Below are 21,804 nucleotides of genomic sequence, written 5' to 3'. Positions count from 1 at the left end.
GTCACCAGCAGACACGGTTTCCACACTTGTGGGAGAGCTGTGCTTCACATGTCACCAGCAGACACGGTTTCCACACTTGTGGGAGAGCTGTGCTTCACATGTCACCAGCAGACACGGTTTCCACACTTCTGGGAGAGCTGTGCTTCACATGTCACCAGCAGACACGGTTTCCACACTTGAGGGAGACATGAGGCTCATTCATGTTTCACAAGCAGGCACGGTTTCCACACTTGTGGGAGAGCTGTGCTTCACATGTCACCAGCAGACACGGTTTCCACACTTGAGGGAGACATGAAGCTCATTCATGTTTCACAAGCAGACACGGTTTCCACACTTGAGGGAGACATGAGGCTCATTCATGTTTCACAAGCAGGCACGGTTTCCACACTTGAGGGAGACATGAGGCTCATTCGTGTTTCACAAGCAGACACGGTTTCCGCACTTGTAGGAGAGCTGTGCTTCACATTTCACCAACAGACACAATGTCTATGCTTGGGGAGAGATTGGGTTCATGTTTCACAAGCAGACACGGTTTCCACACTTGTGGGAGAGCTGTGCTTCACATGTCACCAGCAGACACGGTTTCCACACTTGTGGGAGAGCTGTGCTTCACATGTCACCAGCAGACACGGTTTCCACACTTGAGGGAGACATGAGGCTCATTCATGTTTCACAAGCAAACACGGTTTCCACACTTGTGGGAGAGCTGTGCTTCACATGTCACCAGCAGACACGGTTTCCACACTTGTGGGAGAGCTGTGCTTCACATGTCACCAGCAGACACGGTTTCCACACTTGAGGGAGACATGAGGCTCATTCATGTTTCACAAGCAAACACGGTTTCCACACTTGTGGGAGAGCTGTGCTTCACATGTCACCAGCAGACACGGTTTCCACACTTGTGGGAGAGCTGTGCTTCACATGTCACCAGCAGACACGGTTTCCACACTTGAGGGAGACATGAGGCTCATTCATGTTTCACAAGCAGACACGGTTTCCACACTGGAGGGGGACATGAGGCTCATTCATGTTTCACAAACAAACACGGTTTCCACACTTGTGGGAGAGCTGTGCTTCACATGTCACCAGCAGACATAATTTGTACACTTGGGGAGACATTGGGTTCATGTTTCACAAGCAGAAACGGTGTCCACACTGAAGGGGGACATGAGGCTCATTCATGTTTCACAAGCAGACACGGTTTCCACACTGGAGGGGGACATGAGGCTCATTCATGTTTCACAAGCAGACACGGTTTCCACACTGGAGGGGGACATGAGGCTCATTCATGTTTCACAAGCAGAAACGGTTTCCACACTTGAGGGAGACATGAGGCTCATTCATGTTTCACAAGCAGACACGGTTTCCACACTGGAGGGGGACATGAGGCTCATTCATGTTTCACAAGCAGAAACGGTTTCCACACTTGAGGGAGAGCTGTGCTTCACATGTCACCAGCAGACACGGTTTCCACACTTGTGGGAGAGCTGTGCTTCACATGTCACCAGCAGACACAATTTGTACACTTGGGGAGACATTGGGTTCATGTTTCACAAGCAGAAACGGTGTCCACACTTTTGGGGGAGCTGTACTACACATTTCACCAGCAGACACAATTTGTACACTTGGGGAGACATTGGGTTCATGTTTCACAAGCAGACACGGTGTCCACACTTGTGGGAGAGCTGTGCTTCACATTTCACCAGCAGACACAATGTCTACGCTTGGGGAGAGATTGGGTTCATGTTTCACAAGCAGACACGGTTTACGCACTTGTGGGAGAGCTGTGCTTCACATTTCACCAGCAGACACTGAGAACTGCGCTTCTTGTTTGTCATGCAGACACAATCTCCACACTTAAGAAGAGATAGGTTTATGCTTCTCAGGCAAACACAATGTCCACACCAGGGAAGGGCTGTGCGTCACATTTCACCACCAAGTGCAATTGTCTCACCTGGGAAGATTGAACAGTTGATCATATCATCAGCAGGAAAGTTCCATGCCTGGGAGAGTTGCATGTCATACGTCATCAAGTGACACACTTTGCACACTTGGGAGAGTTGCACGTCATACTTCATCAAGTGACACACTTTGCACACTTGGTTAGAGTTGCATGTCATACTTCATCAAGTGACAAACTTTGCACACTTGGGAGAGTTGCACGTCATACGTCATCAAGTGACACACTTTGCACACTTGGGAGAGTTGCACGTCATACGTCATCAAGTGACACACTTTGGACACTTGGGAGAGTTGCACGTCATACGTCATCAAGTGACACACATTGGACACTCGGGGAGAGCTGAGCATTCTCCTGATTCAAGCTGCGCGCACAACTGTGCAAAGAGGTAGCTACAATCTGGACATTGGAGCGGTCAGCTTCACACTGGACCCGCAGGTTTAATTCGTGTGTTTGGGTTACACTTCCGTGTCCTAATCCACCTGCCTCCGCAGCCTGCTTGAATACAGAGTTTACTTTTGCTACTGCATCTGCTTTGCACACACTTCATACACACGGCGAGGGTTTCAGCCCTCACGGACAGGCTGCACGTTCGGCGTTCACGTGCACCACCCTCATCATAAGCGGCGCGTGCAGCCTGACCGATCGAGAGCTCGTTCCCTGCTCCGAGAGTGCTGTCTGAGGCATCCGCGTGCAGCATCTCCGTGTACTCAGGTGCATAGATCACATGGGTGCAGCAGGAGCAGTGGCACCGGGCCCGATTATTGCTGTATTTTACAATTCAACTACAGCAGCTGTGGGGACTGGGTATTCCCTTCCTTGCACTGGTGTTCATGACACACCGGTTACGCCTCTGACGGATTTAGCTCTGGTCTTAAAGCAACACCATATACAATCTATGTACACAAGGACAGAGCTGCTGCCTCGTGCGTCAGTGAGCGAAATCGGTAGTGCTGTTAGGGGGTTGGGGGGGGGGGGGGGTCGCTCCGCTATCTAAGACACCCGCATGCACCATCTACGTACGTTTCACTTTGAGGGCATAGCTTATAGCTTTCTTGTTAAATATAGAAAAAGAGTGGACGCGATCTGGGTGAATTTTAGCGCCAACTTTCCTCCCGGAGAGCGAGCGGGCACCATCTATGTACACGTGAGGGATTGCTTAGCTGTATGGGGGCATCTGTGGGGATTTTAAGGGTTCTCCGATGAACGAAACTTCAGGCTGCACCATCTATGTGCTGCGAGGGAACGCCCTGCTGTTATATTCACTTCTGTGTGTTACCCTTAGGCGCTCTCCACACACGTCTGTGGCATGTGAGAGACAGCTCTGCTGTCCTGTGCATATGTAACCGATGACACCCGCATGGTGCAGCTGGTGGTGACTGGTCTCGAGAGGCCGTTTCAAACGCCCCAAAGGAGACGAGCAACGCTCTTCTCTTTGGCACACTAAATGGCTTAAGCGTGCAATCTTCCCGTAAAGCGCCCTGGTGCGCTGTTCTCCGTGATTTGATTTCATCTCTTGATAAGTTTTTTACTTGGTTTATGCTTCAAAAATGAAAGACGGTTTGAAGATACGCTAGATTCAAAGCTTTGTCAGAGGGGTAGGAAGCGCTATATAAATGCACTTTACACTTACAATGGTGATTATTTACACAACAACGAATTAAAAAAAAGTTACGTCCAGGACATTTTAAAGTAGAAAGAAAGCTTCAAAGGCGGATATATATCAAAACAGAGAGTCCGCAGTATCACAGCATATGTGCGCGTCAAGGACACTTGTTCCCCTCCCAGACAGTTCTTACATCCCCAGCCAGTTTTTATGTCATCTATTATTTCCATCAGGTCGATTTGTGATACAGGTGTCAAAACCTGTCCTTACAGAGCCTGCTTTAAAGCGCCTCAAGCCGCTAAGCCGACGAGGAACAGCACTTTATTTTCACTGTTTCCGTTCGAGGCGTGACAAACTCCCCCGCTTCTAGGCGCTGCAGCAAAGAACGCAAAACTCCATCCTAGCAATATTTCACTCGCCATCCTTAGTTTTTGCAACGCTGAAACCCTTAAATCACAGCTTGCTGTAACTTCTGCTCCAGATTTTCAGAACATTGCCACTTTGCCACGTTAGAAATCTCGTTCTCCCTCTAGCTGCCCTGTAGTATGCTCTGGTGTAAATGCGGTGTTTCTTACCTGCTCCGCGGTGCCCTGGGGGTCCCGACGCCGCTGGCAGCCTCGCTGTGTCCAGGGCGCAGCAGCAGCTGAGGCTCCGGGCTCCGACAGCACCACCTCTACCGCCGCGGAGTGCAGCTCTGTGCTGCCAGCCGCCAGCGCCCGCACACGCTGCACTGCGCCGCTTCTCCCCTAGGGGGAGACGGAGGCCACTTAACGCGTGCACTGCCAGGCGCCTGCAGAAAGAGATATTTCTGTGATTTCCACCCCAGTCCCCCGGGCCCGCAAGCACCAATTTACAGAGAAAATGTTCACACCTTCGTGTGTCTTAGTGTTCGCAAAACATCTGCTGCCCTCGGGGTGCAACGAAGACAAGAAACTCGAGGCAGCGATAAGGACCTGTGTTTTTACCCGGCACTCGGCCACAGCCTAAACTCTTGACCCTGCCCACTGGAGACCTGGGCTTTCATCCCGGCACTTGAGCGACACATTGTGTGAACCTGGGCGCACCACTTTACCTCCTACGAATGGAACTATAAACATGGGCAATGTAAGCTGGTAAAAAATAGATGTACGGTGAGTGACCGGTGCCAATCACCTCCTTCCGACTCACCGCCACATCCCGTTCCTGTAGCAGCAGAAGCCACAGACCACCCGAACTCCGAGATACTTGGGAGAGTGCGTGAGGACCGAGGTCTATTGCGCCTTGCCAATGCACGTGACCCCTCGAAGCGCTGTTCACGGCAGACCGGAGGGGTTGCTGTACTATAATACAGTGTCTCATGACCGAGACGCTTCTGCTGCATAAACATTGCAGTCCTTGCTGCCCGGGGCGCATATAACCAAAGGAGATGCGATCTACTAAAACGGGAGCAGACTTGGCCAGAATGTCCGTTTTCCCACTCATCTAACATGTGTGATCGTGCGCAAATCGTTGTTTGGGGCTATGTTCCCAAAAGGTGATGCTGTGGCCAAACTACTGAGCATTAAAGAGAGGGGGTCCCAGTAAGGAAAAAGTAATTTCGGAAATAAAGCAAATGAGAAAATAAATACATCTGTAATGTTTTATTCACATTATAGGAGAAGGTAATCAAAACCAAATTGACAAATAACAGTTGTATAAGTGCCCCTGGGGGTAGGGAGGACGTGCAGTCGTGGGGGTAGTGTAAGGAGGGATAGTGCGAATAAAAACACGTATTCATCAAACAGTAATGTCAATTCAATGTCTGATAAGCAATAAAGAATTCATAAATCAACAAACGAGTTCACAAAACACATGCCTCATTGTCCGTATTATATACAAATTGTGGGTGGGAGGAGGCTGTGTGGAGGGGGTGAAGAAGTCGACGTTTCGACCCAAGTAGAGCAGGTGTCAGTAAAATCCTTGCAAGAGGGTCTTCATCAGGACAAGAGGGGTAACGGGGCAGACAACCTGAGTTAAATAAATATATTCGATAATTATATAATATTTAAAAGTGAGCACATCACAGAAATTATGAGGGTAGGCGATATAGAGTGGGCATACCTGATTAAATCAGAGTTATACAGGAGTCAGTGGAAGAATCAACAATTAGGCATTCAGTAGGGCGCCCATTAGAGAAATAATCAAAGCAGGTCACGTTCATTGAAAAGGGGAGGCTGGAGAAAGTGTGAACTTACTTGGAAAGTAACAATATCCCAAAGGGGATATGGTGAAAACGATCCGGGTGCTGGGCTGGGTGGGACGGCTTTATTTATCTAGAAGAGGGAACATTATTCAGATGGGGGATCGACCACATTGACATGGCTCAAGGTGTAAAATGAGAGAGCAGGTCGGCGCGGCTTACCGAAGTTTGTAGAGTTCGTATGACCCCAGCTGTAGGAAAATCCGAGTAGATCAGGATAATACTCCTACGGTGAAACTAGAAAAACTTGCCAGAGATATTAGACTTTATGACAAAAAGAAAACTTACCCATATCTCCAAGACGACTATTATAAACAAGATCAGCAGGGCAGATTCACCAACAGGGGCCGCGGAGGCTACCGGGGCAGAAGAAACTTTACCACTTTCTCCGACTCCTCATATAGCTCCGAAGGCGAACAAGAATTTGCCGGCCCGAGCCGGACATACAACTACCAAGACTACGGTTATCAATCACCACAACACGTGCCTTTTTTAGGGCAACGCCAGGCAACATGGCGCCCCCCTAGAGGAAGAGGGAACTATTCCAACAGGGGCCAAACACGTGGTCAGAACCCAACCAACACCAACTGGGACACCGGACGTGGCCAAGCCCCCAAACAGGTTCATTTCCAACAAGACCAACATGGGGAGAGAACCACACGGAACAAGACCTACCGGTGGTAACTGCCGTTCCCACCGTCAACCCAGTTGTCAATATCTCACAGTATACCCTCAATGAACATGAACTACGTGCACTCAGCAAGGGGCTGTCCTATGTCCCTACCAGCAGACCAGACCCTTTTACGGTTCGCACTGAACTGTTCAAATTTTTCAGGAAAGTAAGACTCAAGTACTTCTTTAGAAACACTGGACCATACAGAAATCCTTCCAATACTGGCTTGAGGACTCCATCCACCTTTGTCCCACCATCTTGTACTATGACCAACAAAATCCTAGCATATGAGGCAGTCGTTTGGAGAGATGTCAACGCAGCCCTATTGAGTCACACCCATACGAAATATAACACCAGCAAAATTGAAAAAACTGCCCTCCAATCATTGGCTAACAACACCGAGGTCGTGATAAAACCGGCGGACAAGGGCGGCCCAATTGTGATCCAGGACGTCAAGAAGTATGAATCCGAAATCCAACGCCAACTTACTGATGGGATCAGCTATCAGAAATTACGCTCTGACCCCTCTAATGCTATAGCACGTGAGATCTTGGAAATAACCCAACTGGGTTTGGATCTTGGTTTTCTCTCAAAAACTGAATTTGACTATCTTAATCAGCAACATCCTCGTCTGGCAACGATTTACACACTGCCTAAAATTCATAAGGACATGATTGATCCACCTGGACGCCCGATCGTCTCAGGATGTGGCTCTATTTTAGAGCCACTCGGACGATACATTGATTTCTTCTTAAAACCCCTGGCAGAATCTACACCCACATACCTACGGGATACACTACAAACCATCAACCTCGTTGAGAATGCACCTTTCGACCCGCCGACACAACTGATGGCCACTTGCGATGTGGTATCCCTGTATACCTGCATTCCGCAAGAAGAAGCTCTAGCTGTCATTACAAGATACCTAGATTCAAGACCAGCGCCTATGCAAGTTCCGACTGAGTTTATTGTAGCACTTCTCCAAATTGCAATGACAAAAAAATTTTTCATGTTTAAAAACGAATTTTTCCTACAGATCAAAGGTGTGGCAATGGGGGCTCCTTTTGCACCGGACGTAGCCATCCTATACATGTCATCTTTCGAAGACAACTATATATTGAATGTTCATAATCCTTTTCAAGACCACCTCAACATGTGGGTCCGCTATATTGATGACATCTTGATAATTTGGAACGGTGATTTGACCTCATTTACTGCTTTCTACGACTGGTTGAACCTTCAATCACCGCATTTAAAATTTACCATCAAATCTGACAACCAACAAATAGATTTTCTGGACATTACCATCTACCATCATCAAGGTCAACTCCTAACCACTCTCTATAGAAAACCATCCGAGAGGAACTCCTTGCTTCAATACAGCAGCCACCACCCCGTGCACTTAAGGACAACTTGCCTTTTGGGCAGTTTCTGCTTATTCGAAGGAACTGCTCCACTAAGGAACATTATTTTCAACAATCAGAGGACCTAATGGATCGCCTAACAGCACGTGGATACCCTAAAAGATTGGTCAAGAGGGCAAGAAAAAGAGCCTGGTTCTACCCACATGAGGAACTCCTGAAAGGAAAGGACTCTACCAGCAGTCAAGTGGACCGCATTGTATGCGTCACTACTTTTTCAACCAAGAGTAATCTCATCAAAAAAATCGTCAACCGTCATTGGCCATTAATTTCAGATGACATTGAACACCCTGACAATCCTCTTCATGCATTTAAGAAATCTAAGAGTGTAAAGGACTATGTGGTACGCTCTCTACTTCCCATCAAAGAAGCGCCATCTATCATGTCACTATGGAATCTTCAACCCATAATGGGTCACTTTAGATGCAATCAATGCAAAGCTTGTGACAGTGCTATACAGACTAAAGAATTCCAACACAATCACAACAAGGTCCAATTGAAAGCTCTAACTAACTGCAACACCTCTATGGTGATATATGCCATTGTTTGCCCATGTAACCTTATTTATATTGGTCAAACCCAACAAAAGATAAAACAACGCATCCTACAACACATGAGCAGAATACGGTGTGAAGTGGTAGGGGCTCCCCTCGTAGATCACTTCAAATCAGCTGCGCACCCACCAGAGAGCCTTAAGTGGGTTGTGATTGAGAAAGCCACCTTGGGCCCCAGGGGTGGGAATATTTCTAATATACTGAACATTAGAGAACTCAAATGGATGTTCTTCTTCAATTCCATCCATCTAGGTTTGAATGAACACGACAGTTCTTTCTCTCAGCTTGCTACTCTGCCTTGAACACTGTATGTCTAATCCTAAGTCCTTTTCTTGACTCTGATCACTGTATATATGGGCCATGAATAGACTGCCTTTACCGTCATGGGACAGGTACGTAGTCTGTGACATGCTTGGTAACTCGAATGTATCAATATACTATACTGTGCTCATGTTGGTTACTTTGGTGCTTTACTATGGTATATTTCGACCTGTATTCTATTTTTTCAGTCTACACTGCCTGACCGTCATATGATAGGTCCGCAGTGCAACTGCTCTAGTTGGTTTACCGATATCGTAATTTACATTACCATGGATACATGGCACCCTGATGTGATGTAGAGCGACAATGTGCTCTCCTGCCAACTGCCTTGACCCTCCTGGGATAGGTCCGCAGTACAACTGTTTATCTATGCGTATCTATTAAGTTGGACCTTTTGTAAAATCTTTTACCCATTTGCACATTATTTCGATAGTCTGTCCGCTTACTAATATATCTGTGCTAATTGATCCTGTTCCCTTCAAATTTTACACCCACTTCTGGGTTACACCTTAATTACACACAAATCCAATGCTTATGACCTTAATTTAATACTCTCCACTAATTACGCATGGTCCACGACATGAGCGGTTTTAGAAACTCAATTGTGTGACTAGTTGCTCTGACAACGGGCCACTGGCTGAGTCTGTCTTCTAAAAGACAGGGGTGTCCCCACGAGAGAACAGTCTTAGACTGAATTTCACACCTGGTTCTTAAGTTCTAGGGTGAACATTTCATTCTAAAAGAAACATATTTATGAAGCATGCCATTAATATGGCGGGAGAGGTAAAGTTACAATGATTTGTACTCGACTTCTATCAGTGTATGGTGAGACCAATTACTTGCTTATATCCCTAAAGATGCCAAATTCATAAGGAGATGACTGTTATACACCCTTGTTCAAAACTGCAGTTATTTAGTACTCCCCACCATGAACACAATATTTGGTTTTTAAACAAAGAGTATAAACAAGACACAATGTCAATAATGCCAAAGATAAAATAAAATTTTTCACACCATGAGTTACTCTGTCAAACATTTATTGTATATATACATTGTTAAAATTTCATTGTTACACAGTATAAAAATTTTCAAAAAAACATCATTAAATACATTTGAATAAACACAGTTAAAAACAAAGAATCACAGGTCGACGCGGCGTTTCGGTTTCTTGGATTTGTACCTTCTTCAGGACAGATTCTACATCAAATTTAAAAAATTTAAAAAAACAGAGTTACTCTAAGTTGCATTGGTGCAGTCTATTAAGTTTTCACAAATTTATGATTAATCACAATTATGGTTACTACAGTTAATCTTTGGGCATCTCTAGTTCAAAACAAACATTTATTTTCACACAGGGTTTTCAGTTTACACACTGATACCATTTTAAAATGTCTAAGGTTTTATTTAAACATTATTCGCTCCTTTGAGACATTGAGTTATGCGAACATATTCACCCCTTATGAACATGTGACCCTCGGTTGCTATGACTACCATAGCAACAGGAAGCCCGGCGTTCTCCTCGAGGAAGCCGAGAGAGACGCCCGATTTCTACGGAACCACCAAATGACCGGTAAGCCCGATATCGGCTCCTGATAATAGCGTGCACCAGTACTGGTCAACTCGAGCATTCTTGAGTACTGATACCCCTCTCCCTCTTCACCGTAGGAGTATTATCCTGATCTACTCGGATTTTCCTACAGCTGGGGTCATACGAACTCTACAAACTTCGGTAAGCCGCGCCGACCTGCTCTCTCATTTTACACCTTGAGCCATGTCAATGTGGTCGATCCCCCATCTGAATAATGTTCCCTCTTCTAGATAAATAAAGCCGTCCCACCCAGCCCAGCATCCGGATCGTTTTCACCATATCACCTTTGGGATATTGTTACTTTCCAAGTAAGTTCACACTTTCTCCAGCCTCCCCTTTTCAATGAACGTGACCTGCTTTGATTATTTCTCTAATGGGCACCCTACTGATTTCTCCTAGGACTGAATGCCTAATTGTTGATTCTTCCACTGACTCCTGTATAACTCTGATTTAATCAGGTATGCCCACTCTATATCGCATACCCTCATAATTTCTGTGATCTGCTCACTTTTAAATATTATATAATTATCGAATATATTTATTTAACTCAGGTTGTCTGCCCCGTTACCCCTCTCTTCCTGATGAAGACCCTCTTGCAAGGATTTTACTGACACCTGCTCTACTTGGGTCGAAACGTCGACTTCTTCACCCCCTCCACACAGCCTCCTCCCACCCACAATTTGTATATAATACGGACAATGAGGCATGTGTTTTGAGAACTCGTTTGTTGATTTATGATTTCTTTATTGCTTATCAGACATTGAATTGACATTACTGTTTGATGAATACGTGTTTTTATTCGCACTATCCCTCCTTACACTACCCCCACGACTGCACGTCCTCCCTACCCCCAGGGGCACTTATACAACTGTTATTTGTCAATTTGGTTTTGATTACCTTCTCCTATAATGTGAATAAAACATTATAGATGTATTTATTTTCTCATTTGCTTTATTTCCGAAATTACTTTTTCCTTACTGGGACCCCCTCTCTTTAATGCTAGACACCCAGGTCCCAGTGACTTTATTGGGTCAACCCTCCTCTTGATACCAAACTACTGAGCGGCACCAAGTTGCAGAAACGGCCAACAACTGTATTTAATTTTAGTAACTGAATGGGAGTCCTCAGGCAGCAAAATTAAAATTTGCCCTGAGAATGAAATATCCTTGCATTATTACAGGAGAGTCACTAGATACAACCATTCTCTAGTTTCTTTAACAACAATCTTTCATATTCACCCAACTCCTTCCCAACATACCTTCGACGTTTAGCTGGTAGGAAGGTGCAGGACATAAACCTAGTGTAACCTGCTGGGTTCAGGTTTTAATTCTGGCAGGGCTGGGTTGGCCTTTCATCCGTTCAAGTTCAGTAATCTAAAATGTTGTATGGTAACATCTGGTACGCACGCTGCGTGAGAAAGTCCTGAGAAAGAACTTTGAAAGGGAACTGTCCCCATGGGACTTCTCACCCTCTGGAAATCGTGATGGCGGGCTCAGGGAGAGCCGGCTAGTAATCCGAAGGAATACCGGCCCCAGATACCCACTTCTCCCTAGGTTGTGGCTTCAAACAGAAATGGACCGTGACAATGCATGCAGCCTGTGCAGGATAATCCTTGCACAGCAGTCAGACTGTGAACATGAGATATCTATCAGTGCTTAATTTGAGCCCGTGGTTTCCGGTCTTCGGTACCGGTACCGGTATTTCTCACAGTCTGCCTTGTGTCTGGTGGTGCTGTTTGTCTAATTTAAAGATGAGAACAACAGTTGTTGATTAATTCAATATACATTAAAAATGACTAATACCTTCCGCCCAAGTCTTCCTATAGCTTTGGGGGCCTGGAATAGTCCGAATTGTTATGCTTGAAGGAAGTAGTGTGATGGTTGGTGGGTGTATTGGTACTGTTATTTGCAGCACTGGAAGGGGCAATGGGTGGTGCAAGCTGCAAGGACAAGGGCCCTGGCACTTACATTACATTTTTACAAATTAAGCACTGGATGTGCCTGTGGGTGTCCAAGCATTTATTTACATAGGAGGCTGTGAGGGAGGAGCAGTCGGCGCCAAACGTTTTCTTAGGAGCCCACTGCTGGCACTGCCAAGTTTGCCAAATACCAAGGCTTCCTAGTTTTGATTTCCCCTCGTGCTCCTTCTCCCACCACCCCAAACTCCTGGCTATTTATCTAGGATGACCAAATGTTGAGAAGCTAAAACCGGGACAGGTCGGACATAAAAGTAGGACTAAAGCCTGTAGTCCTACTTCTATGTCTGGCATGTCCCAGTTAATGTGTAGCTTTGCAAATGTGAGTATGTGCAATCTGTAAAAAAAAAAATATATATATATATATATATATATATATATATATATATATACACACGCGCATACACACATATATATATTTTTTTTCCTTCAAAAAGGCAGTTCCTCATATTTGCACAAATCTAGCTTGCACTCCAGGATGTTGCTTCTCAGACAAAACGTTTAATCTGCTGACTAAACTTTTTGTCTAAGAAGCAACATCCTGGAGTACGAGTTTTCTTTGTGTAAATACAAGAAAGTGTCTTTTGAAATTATATGCTGGTTTGCGCCTGCTGCTCTGCACTGTCCCCTCGTGGTGGACAAAGTCAGAGGAGCTGCAGGAAAGCTTTCAATATTACCTACTGGCGGCCACCAGTGGGTACTTATGGTTAGGACCATGTTTCCAATAGAAAAGCATTTTTTGACTTGTCTATATCTTTGGCGCCGGTTGAAGTATCTTACTGAAATTTTACCCAAAAAGTGCCCTGGTGATTCTTGTGCATGGACAAATTCGGGGCGATATATCAAACAGGGGCCGAGAAAAAGGGGGGTACAAAATTTGTGTTTCCAATGTTAATTCCCATAGGAATTTTAGACATAGCTACAGCCCGAACTGCTGAACAGAATTACACCAAATTTGGCAGAAAGGTAGATATTGGTCAGGGAAGTTCCTTTATGCGCGTGGTGTAAATCCATTCAGTAGTTTTAGAGATATTAATCAAAATCTAAATTTGTATACATAGGGACATGGATGCTCCGCAAACCCTCCCGATCGCGTGTTGAGACCTTATTGGCTGCCAACACTTCAAACCAGGAAGTGTTGGCAGCCATTTGGGACTCAGCTTGACCCAAGTAGTTAAAAAAAACATAGAAATTCACTTAAGAAACCAAAGGTTACAGAGATGCTATAGTTAGGAAATAGAGTTAAAAAAATCTTAGAAATTCACTGAAAAAAACATAGATTACAGGGACGTTATAGTTAGGCTCAGATTTCACTCATACAAAACCATAGAAATTCATCAGTTTTAGTTACCTGAGCAAACTATAACTTACCCCCCACAATGCACTGCTTATGTCACCATATATTAAATCACTCATGACATGGTCCGTGACATCACTGATGACATCTCATAATCCTAATCAATCTCTTTATTCGGTCTCTTGTAAAAACAGATCATAAAAGCATCAATTCATCAAATAAATTACAAAATCCATATAAGAGAGAAGAAAAAGAGAATCACAATTTTAAAACATTTAAAAACATTAGATTCATGAATGGGCTCTGCCAATAAATGAATATTTAAAATCATATTTGGGAACAGCCAAAACACTGTAAACAGTTCCAATTACTAAGGTCCTCAATGTTAAAAAGCAGTCAATGTATCCCAGATTTTGCAGCATTTTAAATCAGAGGAACCCAGTTCTTCCTCCTCGTCATGCATGCTCACAAAAAAACGTGCCACAGAGACGCAAACAATGGGGTCATGAAGAGCCTTTAGAAATACAGTGCCCTCTACATTGGGTGAACTAGTGTCACCTTAAAATCGGGAGAATAAAAGCTTTCCTTTCAGTATAATAAAACTTGCAAAGTAACATTATGTGTAAGTGTGATTGGGGAGAGTGGTTGTCGCAAGGGCACGGAAGCAGATCTGAATGTTTAAACTTCCTCACTGTGTAGGCAATCATCAGAGGGATATAATTCAGGCAGAAGCGCAGTAAGATAAATCTGTTGTGCACAAAACTAATACACGAGAGTTAGCAAAATCCATCGCTTAGTCTTGGGGGAATACGATCGTATACAGACGTTACTCATTTTTTGTGGGTTTTTTCCCTCCGAAGAAAACTAGCTGTTTGGGGATACTGCCTTAGGCATGTGCAAGCTGTGCATCTGCACAGGGCCACCAAACCCCAGGGGCCACCAAGCCAATATATATCCTTAATATAATAATCCTCTGAGGAAGGAAGGATACATATTTGTGTGGCGGCCCCTGGCAGGGATTTGGCGGCCTCCGGCTCTATTCCCCTTCCAAACACCCTGACCCCCACCTCTTCACTGGCCTCCGCGCTCTGCCCCGCCCAGACCCCCTCTTCCGGTGCCCCCTACCTACTCTCCCTGCCCAGGGCTACCATGAGCCTAGAGCCGCCCCTGATACAGCTCAATGATTTGCTCTTTGCTACCTTCCTACACAGTGAGGGATCCCTAAATAGATCTCTCTGCCCAATTGCGGTCAGTTCAGCCTCTATATAGCTAAGCCAACCAATCATTCTGTGATGGTCCAACTTCGAACAGCTAGGGATTATACGTTGAGTTTAGTTCACCGTGGATCTAAGCCAGATCGAAAGCCACAGCAGGATTGGGGCCAGTCTGATGGAATCAGGCAAATAAGGCAACCCCAATTCGAGATGTAAGGTGTAATTGGAGTGTGATTGGGCTAAGGATACCCGATTTTTGAATAAGGTGTCTTCCAATCTCTGGAGCTGGTCGACGTTTACAGTCCCCCAGACTCCCGCCCCATACGTTACCACTGCCTTGGTTTTGGCTTGGTAGATGTTTTTAATCACTGCCAGAGGACTGGCACCCAACCTTCTTGCAAAACCCTTAATAGCCTGCAGACTCCTTTCCATAGCTGAGGCTCACCTCCTACCAGATTTTTCCAGGAGTGGTTCTCGTCAAATAAGACCCCAGGTAGGAAAAGGAGTCTACCACTTCAAGTTTCTTAGAGGCCAGCTGGAACTGGGAGTGTTTTTCACCTCTTTTTGAGCCTGCTATGACAATGAATGTTTGGCCTCGTTTACTCTAAGGCAGGGGTCTTCAAACTGTGGGGCGCGACCCCCAGGGGGGGCGTGGAGTGACGCAAAGGGGGTCGCGCCTTCACAGTCATACTTCTGCCTAGGCCCAAGGGCTTTAGCCCCCCTCCTCCCCCATCGTGTGTCTCAGCTGGGCTGCTGCTGCAGAGCAACTCGAGTTGCTGGGGGTTCCGCTGGGGAGTGTCTGAAGTCATCTCCGGCACCTCCAGGTTTTTCACAGGTCTTTAGAGACCATTTGCATATTTAACATGCCTTTGTAAACTCGTTACTGCTGTCTCTTACACACTGAGCCTCAGACTTTATCTCCCAGCCCCTCACTACGTGTCAACAAATATTTAAACAGAACGAAAAAATCCTGCGTCGATCTCCCCCCCCCCCCCCATCCCCCCCCCCCCCATCCGCATTGAAGCCTACAGGAAAAACTGACATTAACTGAATGCTGCGCATGAGGATATCCATGATAAAAAGAACCTTATTTCAACTTACATATTTATTATTTTCAAAGAAGGTGCTCGAGCAAAAATAAATCATATACCCGGATCACATATCGTGCCTTTTGTAAATATTTTGACGCATCATGCATTCTTGATATAGCGTCAAGTACTATTATTAACGATCCTAACACCTTTCTCTGTTTGCAAACGTCTGATATGCACCCTACGCACATTTCTTGCAGCTCTTAAGTGTGGTGGGCTTTGCTCCTGCTCAGCACCAACAGAAATTTAAAGTGGCATTACACATGTCCATAGCGGACTCACATTCGTGTCAAACTATCACTGAAAGGAAGATTTGTTTCGGCACAATGTGCTCAAGAACGCTTAAGGAATTTTAGATTGGCACTGCCATCCCTGTGGACATTCTATTTGTTTAATTTCATGCCACTTGTGCATATTTCCCACGTGTATTCGTTTTCGTAGTTACTTTTCGAGCAACATCTGTCTTAATTCTGCACTGCGTTGCCACTCACCTCCTTGTGTCTGGATGCATTCACTCTTTGGGTGGCTGTTTGTAACGGGCACATTTGAGATCTTTGTAGGTTAGGCTGAAGGCCGTGCAAGGGCCTTTTCAGTGGACAATTTAACAATTCATGTGAATGGATGGATGAAAGGGTGGATGGATGACGGATGGATGGATGAAAGGGTGGATGGATAAAAGATGGATGGAAAGATGAAAGGGTGGATGGATGGAAGATGGATGTATGGATGGATAAAAGGTTGCATGGATGAATTATGCATGGATGGATGTGTGAAAAGGTGGGGGGATGGGTGGATGGATGGATGAAAGGGTGGGTGGATGGATGAAAGGGTGAATGGATGATGGATATATGAATGGATGGGAGGATGAAAGGGTGGATGGATGTGTGGATGGATAAAAGGTTGCATGGATGAATGATAGATGTATGTGTGAAAAGGTGGGTGGATGAATGATGGATGGTTGGAAGGGTGGATGGATGAAGGATGGATGTATGGATGGAAGGATGAAAGGGTGGATGGGTGAAGGATAGATGGATGAAGGATAGATATATGGATGTAAGGATGAAAGGGTGGACGGATGAAGGATGGATGGATGTATGGATGGATAAAAGGTTGCATGGATGAATGATGCATGGATGGATGGATGTGTGAAAAGGTGGGTGGATGAACGATGGGTGGATGGATGGATGAAAGGGTGGATGGATGTATGGATGAAAGGGTGGATGGATGTATAGATGGATAAAAGGTTGCATTGATGAATGATGGATGGGTGTGTGAAAAGGTGGGTGGATGAATGATGGGTGGATGGATGGAAGGGTGGATGGGTAAAGGATGGATGTATGGATGGGAAGATGAAAGGGTGGATGGATGAAGGATGGATGGATGGATGGAAGGATGAAAGGATGGATGGATGTGTGAAAGTGTCGGTGGATGAATGATGAATGGATGTGATGAGGTCTAACAGGCGCATTTATGGTTGTTAAAAGTTGATGATGAGGAGTACCAGTTTCTAGAAACTTTTGTCGGAAGGGGGTCCTTACGCCTAAAAAGGTTTTACAAGGGGGTCTCGGCATCAAAAAGTTTGAAGACCTCTGCTCTAAGGTCTAATGATGCCATAAATGAGGCATATGTTGTTATAAGGGATTGTAAAGCACCCCTTTAGAAATTCATCAGTTATAGTTACCTGAGCAAACTATAACTTACACCTCCACATTGCACTGCTTATGGCATAATATATTAAATCACTCATTACATGGTCCGTGACATCACTGACGACATCTCATATGACATCACTGATGACATCATCCAGTGATTGTGTGTGTTTTGTAAATGTTTATGAGTGTTAAACATATATACTAAGTTACCACAAAAGTTAAATTAGTATAGTTTGTGTACTCTGAGTGATACTATTTGTAACATATATTATATGATTATTGCAGGATGACCTGACCTTTGTCACAAAAAAACAGCACATATATTTAAAATTAACATTAGCATGGGTACACCGTGACAGTCCACTGAAAATCCGGGTCTGACTGGGGAAATGCGAGACGTCTGGTCACCCTATCTTTATCTCACTCTTGTAGTTTCTTTCACATTACTGCTTTCTCCATTTGTCACAGATTTTCCACCTTTCTCTTCCTTCTTCTTTCTCCCTTTAGATCCATTCTCACTCTTTTTCTCTGGGTCTGTTGATGAAAAATAAGTTCTGGTCCCCAAAAATAAACGCTGGTGCCCACCATCTGCACAAATGAAATAGTGGAGGGGATGCAGTTCACAGCTCTATAAACATGTCTATGTACGCTCCAGCTAATAAGGGGAATGTGAAACCAAAGGAGCCCTATACCGGCAGCGGTGCCTCTAAAGACTTAGTGCAGATAGCAGGGCTGGCTTTAGACTGGCTAGGCTAATGATGTGCTATGTACAGAACACTAGTTTGTCCCTCTTCCTGATGCCTGCCATACAAGGGCAATGCCTCACTCCAGGTGGCATCACTACCTGTACCAAACAACCTGAACTGTATGTGCCGTGACATCAAACTAGAGCGCATATTACTAAAGATGTGGAAAGGGCAAATCCAAATTAAAAAGGAGTAAGTACCTCAGGACAGATATATGTCCTCTCAGGTGGCTTGGCAGGGTGTCCTTCTCGTACATCAACCATGAGTGAGATGCAGGTGCAAAATTCAAATTCATATTTTCAAAGTCCAACAAGCATTGGTAAAGACAGCAGATGTGGCCCTTGTATAGTGTGTACCCAAAAAGACACAACATGGAGGCACCTATGCATGCATACCTATGGGAACTCACATATCATATATCTAGAAGGACATGCAGATGCACAGCAAAATACCTACAGGAAAAACACACATAGATCAACAGACCTACTGAAGGATGAGTACACACAGACCAGCAGACATAAAGATACATAGAGGCACGTTAAACATACCTTAGACCACTCAAACTATCAAACATTTGGTGCATATTGACAAGTAGACCCCAGTGAATATACAGAAGAAACACCTACAAACAATCAAACACATGCACCTTTTCATACAAGCAACACAATAAGTGGCAAATGCAAAGGAACAATACACAAGCAAGTAGACATTAAACCATAGACTGCATGTACACAGGTCGACACACACAGATGGGTGGATAATGCATGGCTGAGTGGCTGTGTGGTGAGTGAGATGTTACTGTCAATAACAGACTTTCCTGGTGGGGGTAGGTGCATCCACACTCCACCGGCATGTCCTGGAGATGTGATATTGTACATGGAGCTTCTTAGTTTAGTCACACAGTGTTAGTGAGTGTGATGGTGAAGCTTGAGTGTGATAGAATAATGGTAGTGAGTGTGATGTGGTAAGTGCAATAGCTGCCAAAGTGACAGTGCAACACTAGTCGGTGTGACACTGTGGGTTTTATGGTGTGCATGACTGCCTGCGAGGCTAGACTTCCACGCAAGCACACAGCCAGGATACCTTCCCAGGTGATAGTGCACTTTACAAATGCAAGTAACATAACATATAACATAACACATGGAGGTGTGAGTATGATCTGAATTTCCACACTTTGTCCAGTCACAAAAAAGAACAGCCCACACATGCTTACAGAGGAGCCCCAGTGGAGCCCCAGGAAAATCAAAAAAGGATTTTGGGGGACCTTGGGCCAAACCCATTTTGGGGGCCCCTGTCCAGCACAGGTTTGAATTCAAGATCTAATTTCAGCTTATTCATACCCTCTTTGGCCAGGTCACTAATAGTGCACAGACACACTCGTCCAAATTCTAAATGTGTTTACATCTAAAATTCATGGAAAGTGACATGTGTTTTCAATATTGTAACATGGCAGTATTTCCCTAATATTACTGCAAATAATCTTTGTGACCTCCTCCCATTTCTGATATGTGAGATCCTGTTTTGATCTAAAATAAACTTTTTTTATGAATGCTGAATGAGATATAAACACAACTTTCTCTGCAAAATGTCTGTATAGACTCTGACACATCACCCGCAATTGGTTTAAGAATTATTCAAGGTCATCAGGGCAAGATTCTCTGCAGAACAGAGATGGCTATATCCAGGGCCCATCTTGAAAGGCTGGAGCCCAGGCCCAGAGCCCACTTTGCCCTTGTCTTAAAACGTCTCTGAGCCCCCGTGAATAGCTCACACACCAGAACCAGATATACCAACCAGCATCACTGACATCCCAGAAGATATTTTCCATACACAGTGTTCCTGAAACATTTAGGAATATTAACATTGACAATCTTTTGTTACTGGATTGGCAACCATGTTTTGCTGTACCTAAATGTAGCCTAAGGGCCTTTACTGCAACACAGATACTATATTAAGGCAGACAATTATTCCTTTCAGTTGTTCACTAATCTAGGTATTGAAATGTACTTGCATCCTTGTTGAACATATACTTCATTTTCCTTGAAAATAAGTTCCAGAGGTGCACCATATTTACAACATTTACAAAGATTGAAAAATAAATATGTGCACAAAGTTCCATAGCCGATATAAATCTTCTCTTTATTCTTTTTTTCTTTAAAAAGGCTTCATATATACACAACGAAATCAGCCAACACGTTTCGTCCATTTCCAAATAAACTTCTTCTGGGCACAACAGAAGTGAGAAATTCAATTGGGTAATCTGTTCTCGCAACAACAACCTGTTATTTGCATATGATTCATTTGTCATTCCAATGGTAAGTCTTCCTGGAATAGTCAGTCAAAGTATTAAATAATTAAATCCTCAATTCCATTCATTAGTCCATTCGCCATGTGCATCTTTTATTTTGTTTTAAATAAATGGAAGAAAGAAGGCTAATCTCCCCATCATCAAGCACTGGAATTGGTGCTAAGCGGGAAACCAAACCAATCCTCTCAGCCCCCACGCCAAGAGAGATGAAGGCATTTCCTTGTTAATGTACCTAAATGAAGCAACTCCCTAGCAGTGCATCTAAAACCAAGTCATGCTCTTGAATAAATCTCTTGTATAGACTTTGCAGTTAATGGTCAATTGCATAAAGGAGTCAGTGGGGACAAATCTTGGGGTATTCGTCTCAAAGACTCTCTAGAGGTGTAGATCTTGGAAGAAAGCACAACATGGTTGCCATTGCCCATTAAGTATAGTCTTGAAAATCCACAGGATGTAGGCAGAAGCATCAGCTATCTACAGAGCAAGACGTAGGGGTTACACCGAAGGCAGAGAAAATAATGGAAAATTAGTTAGTGTGGTGACTCTTGCAACAAAGAACTGGTGGCCCGCTTGTTTCTTTATGCATAGAGCTCAGCTTTAACACCTTCGGCGCTCATGACGAGCTCTGCTCGTCAAGAGGCACATTGGAGCTGTGCTCATGATGAGCTGAGCTCGTCATAACAGCCATGGAACACCCACGCGGGGATAATTCCCCTGCCATGCTAGGCGTTCCATTAAATGGGCGGAGTTGTGACGAGCTCAGCTCGCCATGAGCACAGCTTCACTGAGCAGCGTGGCGAGCTCAGCTCGTCACAAGCACTGCGGCGCCGCGCGCGGCCCCCCGCACCGCAGGGGAATTAGCCCCACGGGGAAGGGGTTAAACCTACTGCGATACCATCGTGCTCCGGCTTGTATATAGTGGCTTGAATCATACAGAAAAGCTCAGGCTGGTGTCTATCTTGGATCTAGCTAAGAGGTAGCTTCCAGTCCTTGGATGGCACGTGTCACATGCTGTCTTACTGAACTGGAACATGGCCATCTTTGTGAAAACCTTAGCCTTCTTAAAGCTGACAATGTGGACCAACAAAAGGAGAGAACTGGATCTCCAGGAATTAGAGCAAACCTGTTTTTTAGGATTATTTGGATCTGATGCAACCTGAAGCAGACTTGGAATGCTTCC

At 44.8% G+C, this 21,804-nt stretch overlaps 1 protein-coding gene and 1 pseudogene across 1 annotated transcript in view; both read right to left on the bottom strand.

Moving 5' to 3' along the window:
- Positions 1 to 4,248, bottom strand: part of LOC147661186 (copine-7-like) — a 398,468-nt gene extending 394,220 nt beyond the window's left edge. Inside the window, exon 1 of the mRNA XM_086951257.1 lies at positions 4,142 to 4,248. The gene's annotated coding sequence lies outside the window, so the exon portion shown is untranslated. The remainder of the gene's footprint in view (positions 1 to 4,141) is intronic.
- Positions 1 to 21,804, bottom strand: part of LOC147661185 (receptor-type tyrosine-protein phosphatase kappa pseudogene) — a 124,658-nt pseudogene that overhangs the window by 31,805 nt on the left and 71,049 nt on the right.

This window comes from Lissotriton vulgaris, unplaced genomic scaffold (assembly GCF_964263255.1).
Source record: "Lissotriton vulgaris unplaced genomic scaffold, aLisVul1.2 SCAFFOLD_1226, whole genome shotgun sequence".
In the NCBI taxonomy this organism is placed as follows: domain Eukaryota; kingdom Metazoa; phylum Chordata; class Amphibia; order Caudata; family Salamandridae; genus Lissotriton; species Lissotriton vulgaris.
Note: the sequence above shows the minus strand (reverse complement) of the source record. Positions and strands in the feature narration are given on the sequence as shown.